Raw genomic sequence first — 17,310 nt, forward strand, 5'->3', positions numbered from 1 at the left:
CTCTGGAAAGTTTTTGGGCCATCTTGTAACTCTAAGGGGAATAGAGGCGAATCCCGACCAGATAAAGGCCTTACAAAATTTGGAAAGTCCTCGGACAACGAAAGAAGTCCAACGATTAACTGGGATGGCAGCAGCTCTTAATCGATTTATTAGCCGATCAAGTGACAAGTGCAGACCTTTCTTTCAACTGTTGAAGAAAAGAGAGGGGTTCGAATGGGGAGCAGAATGTGAACAAGCCTTCCAGGATCTAAAGGGATATTTGGCCTCTCCTCCCCTTCTTTCGACTCCAGAAACAGGTGAGCCTCTAGTTTTATACTTAGCTGTTTCTGAGCATGCTGTGAGTGCAGAACTTTTAAGAAATAAGGGATCCGAGCAAATCCCAGTTTATTATGTGAGCAAAACATTATTAGATTCCGAAACAAGGTATTTGCCCCTCGAGAAATTGGTCCTAGCGTTAAGGACAGCAACTAGAAAATTGCCACATTATTTCCAGAGCCATAAAGTTGTGGTTTACAATGAGTTCCCATTAAAATCACTGCTCCGAAAGGCAGATTTCTCGGGAAGGATCTCGACTTGGTCCGTTGAGTTGAGCCAATATGACATCGACTATCAGCCGTGCACAGCAATCAAAGGCCAGGTGTTGGCAGATTTTGTGGCAGAATTCTCACCGGCGGTTGCACCTTTGCCTCCTACGAGAAAGGAGTATGAAGCAAAGCCTCCTGTAACGAAGAAACAGGCATTAGCCAAACAAGATCCCTTAGAATGGAAGCTGTTTGTTGATGGGTCAGCTTGCAACACCGGTTCAGGAATTGGAGTTGTACTTTTACCCCCTGAAGGGTCAATGTTGGAATTATCTGTTCGGCTAGGGTTCAATGCATCAAATAACGTGGCAGAGTATGAGGCACTCTTAGCTGGTTTGAGAAGTGCGAAAACCCTAAAAGCTGAACGTGTTAGGGTGTATTCTGATTCACAGCTCGTAGTCCATCAACTGTCCGGGCAATATGAAACCCGGAGCGAGAAGATGGCGGCATATGTACAGGTGACCAGAGATCTGCTCGATACCTTCGAAAGGGTGTATATTGAGCAGATAAGTTCTGGAAAGAATGCTCATGCAGATTCATTGGCATGGTTAGCCGCAGATGTGCCATCTGAGTTTAAAAGAAAAATATCCGTGGAGTATCCGACTGAGCCGAGCATTGGGAGAAGTGTGGAGATGGTCTTGGACGTGAACTAAGGACCAAGTTGGATGGACCCAATAGTGGAGTTTTTACGAGATGAAATACTCCCTTTGGACAAAAAGGAGGCACATAAAATCAGGACCAAATCTGCTCGGTTCTGGTTATCCCCAGAGGGAAAACTATATAGGAAGTCTTTTACAGGACCCTACTTGCTTTGTGTGCATCCTGAGTTGGTGCAAAAGTTCCTCCACGAAATTCACGAGGGGACATGTGGAAGCCATGCTGGTGGTCGGTCCATAGCCCATCGAGCAATCACCCAAGGGTATTGGTGGCCGTACATGCAAGAAGATGCTAAGGTGTACGTAAAAATTTGTGAGAAGTGTCAGAAATTTTCACCAATGATTCGAACACCAGCCGAGGACCTGGTGCCACTGACAAGTCCCTGGCCGTTTGCTCAATGGGGAATGGACATAGTGGGTCCACTACACAAGGCAACTGGGAATCGAAAATTCCTATTAGTTGCAACAGATTACTTCACTAAGTGGATTGAGGCTAAGCCATTGGCCAAGATCACTGAACCTATGATAGAAAGGTTTGTGTGGAAAAGCATCATAACTCGCTTTGGGGTACCTTATTCGTTGATTACAGACAATGGGTCGCAATTTCAGAAGAAATTCAAAACTTTCTGTGCCCAGTATGGGATAAGAAATTATTATTCGACTCCAGCCTACCCTCAAAGCAACGGACAAGCAGAGGCTTCAAACAAAACAATCCTTGATGGGATTAAGAAACGTTTGGATAAAGCAAAGGGGAAATGGCCCGATGAATTGCCATTGGTTCTATGGGCATACCGAACAACGCCTAGGAGGTCTACGGGAGAGACCCCCTATTCATTAGCATATGGAACAGAGGCTGTTATTCCATTAGAAATAGGTCTGCCAACCAACAGGACCACTTTGGTTGAAAGTGGAGGAAATGACAGAGCCTTGAAGATTGAGTTAGACTTTGCCGAGGAACGACGAGAACGGGCCTTGGTGCACTTGGCCTCATACCAAGAGCAGCTCATCAAAAGTTATAACAAGAATGTACACCCACGAGAGTTTGGTGTTGGAGACCTTGTGCTACGAAAAGTGCTCGGCAATACTAAAGTGGCTAATGAGGGAAAGCTAGGGGCAAATTGGGAAGGCCCATATCGAGTTACAGAAATCGCGGGCATTGGGGCTTATCGATTGGCAGACTTGGATGGGAACCCAGTGCCAAGACCTTGGAATGTCCATAATCTGAGAAAGTTTTTTATATGAATAATTTTTTCTTTATGCACATCGTGATTGTGTGGGAGTTACGAATAAAACTCTCTTGTGTTCTAGTTTTGTTATTTTTACAAGGGGTACGAGTAACGCCCTCTTGAGTTTTACAATTTATGAATGAAGTTACCTTTTTTAAAGTATACCTGCTGTTTTCTTGGTATTTGTTTTAAATACGAAATACGAAATTACTTTCCCTCATTCGTATTGGGGAGCCAGGTATAGGATATCCATTTAAGTACGTGACACTTAAACACAAGTTCGAAACACTTGTGAGAACGCAAGTACGAAACACTTGTGTGAAGTTTTAAGTACGTGAAACTTAAAGTATGAAGTAAATTACAAATACACAAGTTCGAAACACTTGTGAGAACGCAAGTACGAAACACTTGTGTGAAGTTTTAAGTACGTGAAACTTAAAGTATGAAAACACTTGTATGGAATTTAAAGCCACGAAATATTCAAGTACGAGAAACTTAAACCCTTGCGATGCATACGAATACATGCATAAAAGCATACGAGTATATGCACAAACAGTCCACAGCATACGAAAATATGCACAAACTTGGAAGCATACGAATATATGCATAAAAGTACGTGAAACTTTAAACGATTTAAGTACGAAAAACTTACATAAGTACGAAATACTTAAACATTTCAAAACACCCATTATGGAAACGAGTGGAACAGGTATCTTGACAGGAATAATTCAAAAACAGATGTAAAGAAAGACAGAGCTCATTCATCTTCAGTGAGATCTTGCACAGTTGTAGGAGCAATTACAGGAGCTACTGGTGCAATCACATCATCTGTGGTATTTTCATCTCCAAGTTGACCATCACTGACTTCCTTTTGGCCAGGGTTGGTCATATCAATTTGAGGCTCCACTTCAGAAACAGGTTGCTCAGCAGACACGTTCACCACCTGCTCATCATTTATCTCCTCTGCAATATCTTCCTCTTGACTAGCAGCACTGGGTAGTTCAATGTTGGTCCAGAGAGGAGATGATTCAGGAATCTCAGCTTTGGCAAGGCAGGCTGTCCAAGAGGCCACCAAGACTTGGTCTTGTATCCCAGGCATTTGGCCTGTGTAGCTTTCAGTGGCAACCTTGATTCCTTCATTATACCCCTTCTCTAAAGCAGCTTTGGCTTCCGTCTGGCTCGCTTCCAATTCTTTCAGAGTTTGATGTAAGCTATCCTCAGCTCCCTTCAGTTGTCCTTTAAGTCCATCAGCTTCTCCCAAAGCTTGGTTTCTTTCTCTCTCAAGCCTGATGATGGTGCGTTGAAGCTTGTTGTTCTCACCGACTAGTTTGGCACGTTGGGGCTCAGATTGGCTGAGTTTTTGAGCCATGGCCACCATTTTTTGCATCACCTGGAACGATCAAGCAACAGCTGTGATTAACATACATATCAAACGCTACATACGCTATGGTAACAAAAAGAAACTTTACCTTGGCGTTATGGGACATGAAAGAGCTAAGGAGGTTATCTGGCGACATTGCGACTTCTTTGCACATATCCCCAGGCAAAAGAAAAGCCTGGGACAATGCAAGTGCAGTCCCTTCAGTCTCAACAGTGTCCCGAGCAGTGATAGCTCGGTTCCCATGAGAGAAAGAGGGAGCCCATGCTGGAGCAGGTGATGAGGAGGATGTTGGGGGTCTTTCTTGAGTTTCCTCCACTCGTTGACGTTTTTCACGGTGAAGGGCTTCAATCTCTTCAAGAGAAAATCCTGGGGGAGCATCTGTTTGAGTCTGGGGGCGACGACCACGACCTTGAACACCATGGCCCCGAACAGTACCACGACTCCGACCAGGAATGGTGAGGAGGCTGCCTAAATCAATTGGCTGGTTCATCTCTGGAGGTGAGAGGGTATGATCGCTGGAAGACGAATTGGATGTGGGACTGGAAGTTTCCTCAGCAAGAGGGATTGGTTCGTCAGAGATCGGAGGTGTCCGAGAACGCCTTTCTTCTTGTTCGGGAACTGGTCTTGAAGGACCAGCTACTGCAGGGTTATCAGCTGCTCGGGTTCGCCGATCAATAAACCCACCGTATGAAGCTTTGTAGCTGAGAAGTACTTGAGCTGCTCTTGCTCGGCCTGCAAGGTATGTCCCTTCGCCGTTGAATGCAAGTGCTCGTCTGATATCAGCTACGTGAACTTGTGGGGTTATGATGTTATAACCACGGTTGATATTTGATGCTGAAACAAAGCACAAGTAATTAGAAGCACGAAAAAGCTCTTCCTATGAAAAAGGACAAAACATATGAAATTAAGGGAAAGCACTAACGTGGGCTCCCGAATACGTGAGGGGCATGAAAACCAATCACTTGGTCGTCCTCATCTCTGGGTTCGAAGTTGCCCGTAACGATCAGAAAGTCGTCATCATCCCCTCGAGCAGAGTCAGGGAGTTCAAGGACTAGCTTTTTTCTAGAATCCTTACTTTTTAGATAATAAGTGAGGGCGTCCCCAGTTCTGGAAATACTGTATAGATGGTGAATATCGTACAGGCCTAGAGAAGTCCCTAACATTTGGTTTAGGGTATTTATGCCCATAACTACTCGGAAGAAATTAGCAGAAACCTCCATTGGCGAAAGCCTGTAATACGCTAAGACTTGGCGGAGCAGAGGGGCTAAGGGAAACCTAACTCCGCCTTCAACGACGGCTACTACTGGAATGTGAAGGGTGTCAAAATCGAAGCTTTCACGAATGGCATCCTCAGGAGCCAAAACAGTAGCTATGTTGTCAGGAATCCCATATCGAGATCTGAAACTAGCCATGGTTTGAGGAGTATTACAATGTCTACGAAATCTCCCCATTACCAGAAAAGATTTTGTGGTTCTTTGAAGTATAAAGAAAGGGGACAATGAAACCCTAACGAAAGATTGTGAACAATCCACCAAGAGAAATAGAGCAATAAGGAGAGGAATGATGACTTACGAAAAATAGTCGATTGAATCCCTAAGAGCAGAGAGGAGGAGGTCTTGAAATGATGAACAGAGCTTCAATGGCGGGTAAACCTTGAAATCGCCTCTTTCTGCTAAGGGAATCTAAGAGAGAGATTAAGATTTTTGAAAATGGGACGAAAACCCAAAAATACCCAAAGGTTGGTGATGTATGTGAAACGTCACCCCAGACGCCGTTTTGAGCGTTCCGTTTTCCAATAAACACGTCTGTTCGTATTTAATGTAAAAGCAATACAATGATCGACACGTGTAAAGGTTAGGGCTAAAAGCCTGTGACGGCCACAAGAAAAGATGATTTTTTCTTAGCAACGTGATGAAACATTGCAGGAACAAAATGAATTTGCTCGGTAAAAGAGCTTTACTCGTCATCTGAGTAAAATATAAACGAGCAAAGCTGGGGAGCAATTGTAGGGAGGTATTCCCGAACAGGTACAAAATGAGCCCGAGCACGGTTAAAGAAAAGGTCAACGCGCTATGGACCAGTGATATGAGAAGTCAATGGTCCAGAGAGGTTGTACGATTCTCGGTGCAATAACATGAGACGTTATTGGACCAAATACAAGGAAAATGACATGAGATGCCACTGTTCAAGAAACTTGTTCGGCAAGAGAGAGCCAAACAGGAGGAGAGCTCCTTAGAAAGGATATGGTCCAAATTGTTTCCTTAGGACCAGTTACATGTGAAGTAACTGGTCCAGGCCGTCTGTTCGGCCATGAGATGGCCGAACAAAGAAAGAAGTCCTATTAGAGGGAACATTCTAGAAGTGTCCAGAATCACTGGTATTCCGTTACGGGATGAGATCCCAAGAATATAGGATCTAAGAAAGATACCCAACGAGTATGGGATGTTCGGCTTGTTATGGAAAGAGTCCTACAAGGATTAAAGGAAATAAACTGATAAGGGAACGAGAATCCAAGAGATCCTAGTTTTCCTATACGAGGTAGGAAACCTAGGGCAATATGGATACTTGGGCAGCAAGCATCCATAAATCTATAAATATGAGGTAAACCTAGAGGTAAAGGGTACGCAATATACAGTATTCTTGTTGCTTTCCTACTGATAATTAGGGTTTGATTGCTAGTACGTGATACTAACAAAGGCATCGGAGGGCCTTTGCCACGAGAGGCAAAGGTGCACTCACTCCTTGTCTGTTTTGCAGGACAGGGGTTTCATTGACAAATTAGGGTTACGTTCAAGAGGCACGTGAAGCCGTAGCATTCCAGTGCTGTTCAAAGCACTACTTGAATTTGTCCACCTACAAAGTCGCCCCCCGAGCTTTAAGAGTCGGAAGAAATAACGATGATTGGGTGAGCCAGACCTAACAAAAACAAGAAGAAAACAATGAGAAACCTCGTCATCGGCCAGAAGGCAAGGGATCTCTATGCTCGGCAATCCTAAAGGCCCACCCTATTTTCGCTCTCAAGGTTCAAGCTCGGAAGATACTAAGACTCGCAGTGGGGCTCGGCCTATAAGCATCTTGGTTAGGCTCGACAAATTCCAACCTCGGCCAAGCACAGACATCGTAGTGATCTGTGCTCGGAAGAACAGGTTGAAGATGAAGATGAACAGTTCGTTCATCTCCAAGTCTTGCACTGTTCACTAAAAACGAAAAAGCCCCAGAAAGCCCAGAAAGAAGGATAAAAAATTCAAGAAACTGCAAGAAAAGAGAAGAGAAGCAGAAAGCGAGTTCATACCTAGGATTCGTGGTGAGATCTGGTGATGAAACCGTTGAAAATCAAGGATGGAAGATGAACAGTCGATGGAAAGACCTCTAACAATGGAGTCGTAGAGAGAGTTACAAATTCGAAACTCCCGCCCATCATTACAATGCTGAACCGTTGGCCATTCTGCGAATGACACGTGGCAAAGAAAGGACAGCTTACAGAACTGGCCAGCCGGCCGTATCCAGTCTTGGAGCGACACCTGGAGTCCCTCCACTAGGGTTCTTCATCTACGGCTGATACCACCTCTGAAGGGAAGACGGATCATGCTCAGCGAAAGCTCACCTTTGACAGATTAAGGCCGTGTCAGGCGTTCGGTAGGTTCGGTCAAGATTTGATATCAATCTCCACCTTGCGTTCGGCGTCGGCAGAGATTGAAGGGCTATTGTAGCAGACCGAACATAGAGTTTCGCTATGGGCCGAGTTCAATGAATGCCGAGCATGAGTTCGAGCACAGCTTCGAGCACAGCTCCAGTCCCTATGATTCATCATCATTCCACATTGGCATAGGCTCGGCAGAAGGCAAGTCTGTGTTCGGCCGCATGCCTCGTCGGTTACCGAGCAACGTATCTTTTTCCGTCGGTTGCGTGCCAGGGTCGGCCAACGTTCGTGTTCGGCCACCTGCGGAATTTAGTTGCTGCCGACAGCGATTAGCTGCTGAATGTGCGCCGTCCAGTGTGTAGAAACGGTTATAACAAGAAGATAAACATGAGCGCACATGGGAATGCCAGCTCACTCCCAGAAGCGGTTACCAGATCTATTCGGTGATGTCACATATGACGTCGCCTGGCCCATGCAAGGCATGTGCCTGTACTTGGAGAGCAAGCTAAGGGGACTCTATAAATACTGAGGGAGAACGCCTGTCGACGGGTACGCACTCATATATGCAATTACTAACCACAAACCCTAGTCTGCTCCCTTTCTCTCTGCACATTACTTATTCTCTCGCCGGAGGGCCTTGCCGGGACAACCCCCGGCCTGGTCTTTAGTCGTGCGCTTACTGTGTAGGCTAGGAGAAGACTCAACCATCAAGCCACCAACGGAGGAGAAGATCGAGGATCACGGGCCACACAACGTACTAGCAGTTAAACCCTAATTCTCAGTAGGAAAGCAATAAGAATGCCAAGTATTGCGTACCTTTTACCTATAGGTTTACCTCTTATTTATAGATTTTCGTATGCTTGTTGCCCAAGCATCCCTGTTTCCATAGGGTTCCTAACTCGTATAGGAAACCCAGTACATCAAGGATTCTCGTTTCCTCTATCAGTTTATTAGAAAAGAGTCCTTTTTGGATTCTTTTCCATAATGAGCTGAACATCCCATACTCGTTGGGTATCTTTCTCAGATCCTATATTCTTTGGGATCTCATCCCTTAACGGAATACCACTATTTCTGGATCCTTCCAGAGTGTTCTTTTTACTCCAATGTCTGATTGGATTTCTTTCCCTGTTCGGCTTTCTCATCGCCGAACAGACTGTCTGGACCAATTACTTCACTTCTAACTGGTCCTTAAGCTCGTACAACCTTCCTGGACCATTGACTTCTCATGTCACTGGTCCATATTGCCGAACATTGTTTATCACGATGGCTGTCCTGTCTAAATCAAACTATGGTCCCACGTACCATTTGTTCGGATATCAATTGCATTGCTTTCAATCCGTCATCCCTCGTATGACGTGCTTGGTTCTTACTTCATCTGTTCGGCTATATCATAACCGAACAGTCTCTTTGGACCAGCTACTTCACATGTAACTTGGTCCAATGTAATCGGAATGTCTCTAACTGCCGAACAGTCAGTTTATAGCCATGACTTCTCATATCATTGGCCCTTAATTTGCCGAACAGACTGCATGGATCAATGACTTTCCATATCATTGGTCCATATTGCTGTTCACCGAACTGCCCGGCGGTAAGTCTTGTCGTACTTACCATGTGCTCCCGAATATCACGTGTTCGGCAACTAAATGTATGTGCTCGGGAATACCTCCCTACACTGCTCCCTCCATCCTAAATTCTTTGTCCGGTCTGCAAAACGGAGTGTTAAAAATAATATAATTTTTGCAAGAAAAAATCAAAAGTTTTTCAACAATTTACTAGATATCAATGAGTATTTTTAATTTGTGAAAAAATTTTGAATTTTTTCTTGAAAAAATTACATGATTTTTAACACTCTGTTTTATGAATCGGACAAAGAATTTGGGACGGAGGGAGTATAAGAAAATGCGTTGTTTCTTTAAAAGCTTCCAAAATTTCAATCCTAATTTTCTATGTTTTTATTTTTTGCTTAAGAGAGAGATAGACTTCGGGGTTGAATATGCAGGAAAAAAATATTCTATGCCCTTGTAGAGGTACCGTCACGTGGTACTCTAAATTTATTTTCAACTACACATGTCTTTCAGTGCATAGAATGAGATCAATGCTAGCGTGTATCGAACACGGGATTGAAAAATTATTAAACTATCTTTTTTATCACTAACGTTGTGCCCATTCGATATACGAGGCCGAAAAAAACAATGTGATTTTTTTATTCCGTGCATTGAACGGACACAAATGCTAGTTAATTAGCCAAGTATTCAATTGTAGGTCTCACCACTCCGAGTGAGAGCAAAGATAGGAATGCGTTACTCCCATTGGCTTTGGCTATCATGTATTCGCGAGTTTAAGGCGTGCCAACAGCCCTTGCTCTTGATTGAATTTCATGATCCGTCTATTGCATTCTTTAGCCTCGAATGGGGCGATGCACACTTGTGTGTTTTGGCTCTTCTTTAGGAGCTCCTGCCTCGTGTTTGGAGAACCTATGATCACGACCAGAAAAAGATTACTACTCATAGGCCCCATTGCACTAAGGAAAATAAATAAGTAATTATTTTTTGAATTAAATGTGATATATTGTAAGAGAATGACCTGTCTCGTAAAACCGAAAATAAATACTTAAAAAACAAAAAATTTAGCGAAACAGGGCCTTAGTTCTTGTACTCTTTTTCTTAGCAAAAGTCAAATAACTAAATTGTAGCTCATAAATTGTTAGATAAATGTCATAATTCACTTTTTTCATTTTTTCTTGGATATTTTTAAAAATTGTTTGATAAATGTCATATTGTTTACTTTTTCAATTTCTCTTGTCGAGACGAACAAATAATACATAAAAAATGATGCAAAATTAACAAACGCAATTTTTTTTAATAAAGTGTAATGACCCACATCAACGGAATTGCTTACCCTTAGCCTAATCATGTAGCTTAAAAGGTTAAGTTCAAGTTATACAGTAGTTGTTCGCAAATTCTTACATATTCCCTCCGTCCCTAAATAAGTGTTCGACGCGCAAATCTAGATCTTCAAATAGATGCACTTGTTTCATTAAAAAAATCAAATTTTTTTTCACAAATCAATATATAGCAATGAGTTCTATTAGATTGTTGAAAAAAAATTAAATTTTCAATGAAAAACATGCATATTTTGTAAGGCATAGTTTTGCATGCCGGACACTTATTTAGGGACGGAGAGAGTACCATTTATCATCTTTTCAAATTTTCTTGATGTGAGATGTTACAATCTCCCTATCTTGGCTGCAACGTTCCCGTTGCACCACATGGTCCAACAACTTTCAATCAACAAGCAATGTAGGACAAAAATCCGCTTAAGCATGTCAAGCTCCTTAAGCTCGTCTCATGTAGGATCCGCCCAAGTACGACCAGCACCTCAAGCTTGTAACGCCCCTAATTTTAGGAACGTTAAATAGGAAATTTCATTGAAAATCTAAATAGAGTCTGGCTCAATATTACAACATAAATCTCAAAAGAGTACTTTTATTCAAATAAGGGAGGGAACTAGGGTTCCTATCTATTGCTCCGCCTGTTCCTCCATCCTGGCCAGCTCCTCGGCTTCCAAGGTGTAGAGTTCACCATATTTATTTATAAGATCTGACACATTATACCAGCGTCGCCACTAATATAATATGTCAGGGTCACCAAAGGTAACACCGTGAGCTACAAAAGCTCAATAGAATAACTCATACCCACTAACCCTTAACTTACGAACAAACGATCATAAATTCAATAATTTCTACATAGTTCATACATATTAGACAAAACAGTTAATAATGACACATCCACATTCATTATCCGAACTGTTGTTGGTGTCCATAATTTTTTGAGTTTCTCCTACGCGACTCCTCGTAGACCGTATCAACATTTTTCCACATTACATAACCATGTCATCATTTTCAAAATCATTTTTAACACACCCAATCTCAGTTCCGCCGTTCCGGTCTCCCGAGTATTCACACAATGGTTCCGCCGCACCGGGTTCTCATTGGTACACTTTGCATTGGCTCCTCTCTGCGGATAACCAAGCCACACACCCAACCTCGGTTTCGCCGTTCCGGTCTTCCGAGTATCCTCACAATGGTTTCGCCACACCGGGTTCCCATTGGCACACAAAACACACACCACACAATGGGCTACCACGTCCGGCCACATTGCGGTTTCCAAAATATTTCACCTTTTCAAAACACGCATTTTCATTAACCACACCCTAGGTGTCATGTTTCTAACTTTCTCGATTTTCGTGTCACGTTTTCATGTATAGACTCTGCGGTAGGACTTTTCACAAAAGTAAACATAAATCATTTATTGTAATATTGAAACTAAACTAGCAAGATCATCCAACTCTATATTTCTAATCATGCTCAAATCACCATTTAAAGCATAACGCCAGCCTTTGGAGTGAAAATCACTTATGCTTTACAACAAGACAAGTAATACAAGCAATTCATATATACATACTCATAACTATCTTAAGATCCAAATACGAATACTTCTTTCAAACGATAAAGTCTTATCTTTCTTCATGCTTTCCAAACATTATAAGTAATGAACGAACTTTATATATACTTAGAGTTAAAGTATAAGAATAATCTATTTTCTAACATATGGTTCTACGTTATACGTTGAGTTAGTGGACAAGGGACTCTACTTTTCTTCTTGGCGGTTAGTCGGTTTTGAGAATAGGTCGTCGGTTTTGCGAATCGGCGGCGTAACGGCTCCAAAGTGCTTCAAAAGGAAGATAGATGGATTTTCTCTTCCTAGAAACAACTTTGCTAACTAAATTAGGCTACTTTAAAGATCTAGGGGTGGTTTTTGGAGGTGGTTTGGTGGTAGCTCTCAAGAATTTTAAGAAACTTAAAGAAACTTGAACTTTGGAACTAAGAAGGCTTAGAAATCCTAGAGAGAAGTGAGAGCAATAAGTGAAGGTGTGAGAATGACTTGGGTGAGCTTGCTATTTATAGGCCAAGGCTTCCTTCTCTCCCTCTCTCACCCGAATCTCTCTCTCTCTCCATATCTCATCCTTTTCTCACTTTTCATGCTTGATTGAAAGCTTGATGGGTTAGGTTATGGGGTTGCTTGTACATCTTCTACCTAGTTCTTGGCATGCATAGCTAGATTTGGTACTATGGAGTTAATTTGGAAGATTTTGTGGAAGAAAGATGGGATGGTCCAAAGATTTAGTTAATAAGTTATATATATATATAAGGACAATGGTGGATAGATTTGACTTAAAGAAATGCATAACTAGATCATATCAAGGTACTCTCCCAATCCTTCCCATATCCCTCCATCTCTTTCTAGTACCAAGTACTTATATATATAACTTGAATTTGGTAGAAGAAAATCTAGGATGGCTTGTTCTTCACCCAACAAGGTACAACAAGATTCTCTCTCTCTCTCTCTCTCTCTCTCTCTCTCTCTCTCTCTCTCTCTCTCTCTCGGCCTTGTATGAGTGTATATGTATATGTCCAAGTATATATAGAAGTACACAAGGTACTATGTAATCTAGTAGGATTTTCAAGTATCAAGGTTTCCTAATAAAATAGTCCAATAGGCTCATGCTCCACTTAGAATACTATATTTGTGTACCTAATGAATCTATGGTAATAAATTTATATGGTACATTTACATATCTTTAAGTATACAAGCACATGGGAAATCTAGGAAGTGACTTATTTAATTTATCCTAGTACTTGTTGGTAAACTAACCTTATTACCCAATGGGTAAAGTTTTCCCTAGCATTTATTGACCAATGGTTAAAGAGGTGAGATAATATATACTTGAATAATACCTAGAAATGACTATAAGTCCTTTAAGCATGCTTATAATAGTTTATGAAGTACATAGGACTATATATAATCTTATCTATGTACTTAAACAATCTAGGATGGTACCTTTGGTAGAAAATCTAGGTTTTCTATTGTCCAATGGGTAAAAGTTAAAAGGTTCATCTAGGGTTAGGAGAAAGTAACTAAGTGAATTGGTAGTCCGGTTCCTCCAACTAGTTGGTTGAAAACTAATTTTACTAGCCATGAAGGACTTCTAGTCAAGAAATATAATTTAAAGGTCTTAAATCTAATTACAACGGACTATAGAAATTAAAAAGGAATATTAAAAGTAATATCGAGTAATTAAAAAGAACTGATGAAATTTTTATTCATTAAAATTCTGAGTCGTTACAAAGCTCCTCACTTGTCGGGCTTACCCAAGCATGTCTCCTCGCGGGACCCGCCCTACACTTCCGGTTGGTGCAAACTCTGATACCACCTGTAACGACCTATGCCAACTGACCTGCTAACCTTTAGCCTAACCATGTGGCTGAAAATATTAACCTCAAGTTATACCGTAGCTGCTCACAAATTCTTATATACCATTTCATCTTCTCAATATTTCCCGATGTTGGATGTTACATAAAGACAACAAAAAAAATTGTATTCCACAACTTCTATTCAGTGGAAACACCCCCTCAATGGTCTTTACTAAGGCTAAGTTCCACTAAGGGTTCTTTGTGCTTTTTTCGTTTTGTCCTTATTAAAAAAAAATTGCGTTTGTTTATTTTGCGGCAACTTTTTACCCCTATTAATTCGTTTCAATGAGAGAAACCTTAAAAAGTTATTTTCTTTACTTTTGCCCTAATATTTTTTGTAATATTCATGATAAAGCCCCCAAAAAAAGACTTTTTGGGCTTTATCTTTAATATTTTCAAAAATATTTGGGTTAAAGTCATACTCCCTCCGTCCCAATTTAAATGTTTCCCTAAGGTTTTTTGTGCATATTCAAACCACCAAAAAAAATATGTAAAATATATTTCTCACTTATTTTTTTTTAATTTTCTACGCATTATTTATACATCGACCACTTTAATTTGGTGTAAGGAAATTAAAAAAATACTCCCGCTGTGATTTTGGTCTTTTTCGATATTCGCGTCATTCGATATTTTTCATAGTTTTGAAAATTTTGCGTTATAGATCTAATCAAGAACTATCAAATAAGATCCATATTGCATATTTTTTAATATTCATTTTGAAAGATATAAGAGTTTAAAAAATGGCACAAATATTGAAAATGTCCAAAGATTTTGGACGGAGGGAGTAATATGTACAAATATATTTTTGGGGGGTTGAAAAATGCACGAAAAATCTTAGGGGACATTTAAATTGGGACAAAGGAAGTAATTCTTTAATTTTTTGATTCCTCTCATCGAGAAGAAAAAATTTGTCGCAAAACAAAAAAACGTGAAATAATTTGAATAAAGACAAAGCGAAAAAATCCCAAAAAATCCTTAGCTGAACTCAGCCTCAAGTTCCCATAAAAATTAAAAAAAAAAGGCAAATGGGTAAAGTCTCAACCAAGGTTTTAAACCTCCCAGACTAACCTAGAAAAATTTTTTAACTCCAGAGAGTGACACATTTTGACGACGTCATGGAACCGTCAACTAATTGGCCGGTCACTTTTATGTACCACGTCATAATAAAAAAGTGGAGTACTGCATAAGTTAAACCTAACCACGGTTAAAAAAAACCCGGAGGTCATCATTCTCACTTCACTGCTTTTGGCCTTTTATTATTCACTTTTAGGTACCTTTCCTTCTTTTGTCATTTTCCGGTGACTCTGCTTTTTTATGATTTGTACAACCACCACGTGTCCACTATCTGTCACGAATCCCCGCGCTCATCCAACGGTTGTGAGCCGAAGATTCCCTCATACGCGGTTGGACCGGTCACCAAGCTGTTCGTTTTAAATTTTTTGTACTTTTCAAACACTCCCCCTGACTCGTTGGGCCCCGCTGCATGTGTTATGCACACGTGGCATATTTTTAGTGTATTAATATGCTCATTATTTCAAGGGAATTGATTTTCACACTTCCCTTTTTACTATGTACGAGACACGTGGATGGGTCGGCAATACCGCGTGAAGGTACATAAGGCCGAGCAGGGTGGTTGATCGGTAATGATTTATAATGTTGCTCGACAAGATAGCCGAAAAGGTGTAATTGCGAAGAGTGTAAACCCTAGCATGACCAACCTACGAATTACGACAATTAAGTTACTCTGGAATATTCTAAAAGGAGCATCCTATGAGATAAAGATGAGCCTCGTGAATAAGGTAAAGAGATCAAGTCGTAAAGATTGTATTGCTATATGGAGCAAATTTCAGGTAGGAGAAAGATTCCTAATGATCTTGTTCGGTTAAGGATTTTGGATTTTAATCAGCATTCTATTTTTCTCTCCACTCATTACCCCTACTCCAATTATTACTCTCATTTTTCTCTCTACCTCTCTCCAATCATTACCACTATTTCCAATTATTACTTTATTTCTCTCTTCACTCATTACTTACAAATCCAAATCCAAATTTCCAAAATGAACGGGGTCACATGTGATTGATTTCTTAATGAGTAAGGATACTTGGAGGGCAAGTCTACCTACGTCTATAAATAAGGAGGTAAACCTAAACAAAAAAAGGTACAATGTTTCCTACTATTGCTTTATATACGTGCATTAGGGTTTTCTTGTTAGTACATGATCTAACTTAGAAATTAGAGGGCCTTTGTCGATGAGAGGCAAAGGTGCCCTCACAGTGTCTTGTTTTGTAGGCATTACGATTCTGGCGACGTGCACATGTAGTTTGATCTTGAGAAGTGTGTTTCAACACTCCTCGGATCTATTCCCTGTACAATTGGTCCACTTGTGGGAAACAAGAAGTTCTTTGAGATTGACCATGATGTTCGTAGACCCAAAAACTCCACGAATGGAGAGTGATCCAAACAAGGACAACGATTTTGAGCCTTTGAATGCTCCAAAGAAAGCAACACATAAAAAGCTAAAGAACGTGGCGGCTGTGGCTAGCTGCTGCAGAGATTCGTGGCCCTTATGATGGAAGGGATGGCTCGAAGTCTACACGAAAGGATAAGAGGGATGAGTCCCGGTCTCACCGTGAAGATGAACTTCAAAAGTCAGACAGGCACTCCAAAAGTGTCCGAGACTACGAAGAAAGTCTCGAGAGGAAGTTACGAGACCTGGAGGAGCTTGCTTGACTAATGAAGAAGCCCGAGCGAGAGATGCAAGAACTCAAGAAGTGTACGACCCAGACAAAGAGATCTGGAAGCACACATAGTGATTACATAAATGGGAGTCGTACACCGAAAAATGCAAAGGTGGCTCTCCACGAAAAAGGAGAGATAGAAGCCCAACCCTAGAGAGGGGTAGGTCAAAAAACACCACAGATATAGGTATGAGAGGACTAACTTTGATTGGGAAAATGAGGAGGAGCAAAAGTCTGGTCAGCGTGGGGAGGGCACTACGACTGCATGTGAAGTAGCGTGTAAGGCCCTTAGCCAAATAGTAGCCTACAAGAAGCATGACTGCCAAGCAGGATAAAGCACAATGCGCTCACGATGTACGAAACCAACATAGATCCGATGGCGCACATCCAACATTTCCAGCAAGCAATGTTTATGCACACTGAAAATGATGCCATCATGTGCAAAATGTTCCCTTCGAGCCTGAAAAAGGTTGCTTTGCCCTGGTTTCACAAACAAGCAACTCTCGAAAGAGTTCATGGCTCGGTTTTTGACTAGCGCCAAAAACTTTTGAGGTTCTATCCTCCATGAAGCAGGGGCAAACGAGCCGATTAAGGACTACGCCAAGAAATTCTGAGCAACTAATCACTATCTGTAACGACTTGGAATTTTCAATAAATAAAAATTCTCGTTTATTATTTGATTTCTTTTAATTACTTAATATTACTTTTAACATTCCTTTTTAATTTCTATAATCCGTCATAATTAGATTTTAGTCCTTTAAATTTCATTTCTTGA

This window comes from Rhododendron vialii, chromosome 7a (genome assembly GCF_030253575.1).
Source record: "Rhododendron vialii isolate Sample 1 chromosome 7a, ASM3025357v1".
Lineage (NCBI taxonomy): Eukaryota > Viridiplantae > Streptophyta > Magnoliopsida > Ericales > Ericaceae > Rhododendron > Rhododendron vialii.